The sequence below is a fragment of the Phoenix dactylifera genome, unplaced genomic scaffold (assembly GCF_009389715.1).
Source record: "Phoenix dactylifera cultivar Barhee BC4 unplaced genomic scaffold, palm_55x_up_171113_PBpolish2nd_filt_p 002478F, whole genome shotgun sequence".
Lineage (NCBI taxonomy): Eukaryota > Viridiplantae > Streptophyta > Magnoliopsida > Arecales > Arecaceae > Phoenix > Phoenix dactylifera.
The window spans coordinates 29900-31950 of NW_024069682.1; positions in this window are offsets into that span (position 1 = coordinate 29900).

Sequence of the window (2051 nt, forward strand, 5' to 3'; positions counted from 1 at the left end):
AAAAAAAAAAAAAAAAAAGAGAGAGAGGTGGACGGGCCGGCCCGAAAAGACCGGGCCCATCCACCATATACGATCGTGCCTAGGGCACGATCGTGGGAGAAGAAACACAAAAAAAAAAAAAAAAGGGAAGGGGGAGAGCGGCGGCGGCGGCGTCCGGGGAGAGGTTGGTCGCCGGAGGGGTTGATCGCCGGAGAGGAGACCGAGATCCGGCCGGCCACGGAGGAAGTTTTCTTCGGTGAAGACCTCCCGCAAACGGGAGAAAAAGCTTTGGACCCGTGCGTGTGCTCACGGATTTCCTCCTCCGATTGCTCGCCGGAAAGGCCGCCGGAGCACGCCGTCAGACCGAGGTAAGTGTGGCTTCCTTCTTTATGCTTCATTTGCTAGGATTAGGGCCTTGTTGATGGGGTGTTTGGTCGGTGAATCGTCGGAGAAGAGCCCGAAACAGGGTACCCCTGTTTCGGTCTCTCTCTTCCGGATTGTGCCGCCGCCGGCCACCGGGATTGGCCGGGATCTATGGCGGTGGGGTTGGTCAGGTTGCTGTGAGGATCGGAGAGGGATTTCTAGGGTTTTAGAGGGGATGGAGAGAGGTGGACCGAGATCTCCTACCTCGTGATCCCATCTCCCTTCTCTTCCTCTCATCGGTTGGCTGCCGGCCGGCGACGACGGTGAGGTGGTTGCTGGCGGGTGGGGGGAGCCGAGCCACCCTCAGGGTGGTCTTCCGTGGGTGAAGGGGGAGGAAGGGAGGAAAGCATGCCGATTCTTGGGGGAATAAGAAGAAGAAGAAGAAGATATCTCTTCTTCCCTCCTTCTCTTGGCCGGCGATGATGTGGCTAGTGGTGGCTGTGGTGTTGTCGGGTTGGGGAAGGAAAGGGCACAGCCACCATGGCTATTACCCTTAGACCAAAGAGATTTGAAGGAGGGAGATGTACTCCCAACCATGAAGATAGAGGAATCATTCCTTTATGTTGGTCTCTTTACCGGGACCGGCCATCATCGCCGGCGTGGCAGCGGCCACGGCTGGCGACGACGTAGGCCGGTGGTACAAGATGGGAGTCGGACTATCCCGACTGCCCTAGATCTGGGAGGATTGAGATGTTTGGGGACCTGATGATGGACCCCATAACAGATGAGAATTATGGTTTAGAATATTTAAATATTGAATAATTTAGTTTGTGAAATATAATTGATGTTGTAGAGGAAGAGTCGGCGGAGCCAGGAGATTTTGATCAGGGGACTCAGCACCCCAGCGCGTAGGTTGCGATTCGGACTGTGTTTGAGTCAGTCTACAATTTCTGTAAGAATCCCTACATCTGAGCACTTCTATGCATATATTGATTTATCGTTGGATTTATTTACGGTTTTGATGTTATTGCTTGTGAGTTGATATGATACATATGAGACGAATTTTTATCAACATATTTTCATTATTATGTTGTTATTGTTTATGAGTTGATGCGGCACCTATGAGGCGTGCATGTTGTTTATAATGAAAATATTGAGATAAATTCATTTGGGAAGAAATAACATATTTTTTTGAAAATTTATGAAAATATGTGATGTGATGGGAATGTGATTGAACATGTAAAACTAGACATGTAATATGGGTTGGACTAACTTTGTCATGAGATAGCCTCTACGAGCTTATGCGTAGGATAGCGGCCACGAGCTGATGCGTGGGATAGCCTCCACGGGCTTACGCGTGGGATAGCCTCTACGAGCTTATGCGTAGGATAGCGGCCACGAGCTGATGCATGGGATAGCCTCCACGGGCTTACGCGTGGGATAGCCTCTACGAGCTTATGCGTAGGATAGCTTCCACGGGCTTACGCGTGGGATAGCCTCTACGAGCTTATGCGTAGGATAGCCTCCACGGGCTTACGCGTGGGATAGCTGCCACGAGCTTATGCGTGGGATTTGTGCAGTCTTGGACTGGGACATGATCTTGGTTAGTCCAACGCCAGAAATGAAAAGTTTGAAAACTTTGGAATTTGAGTAATACGGGAATGGATCACATAACGTGAAAAAGGATTTGTGTATATGTACTGATTACA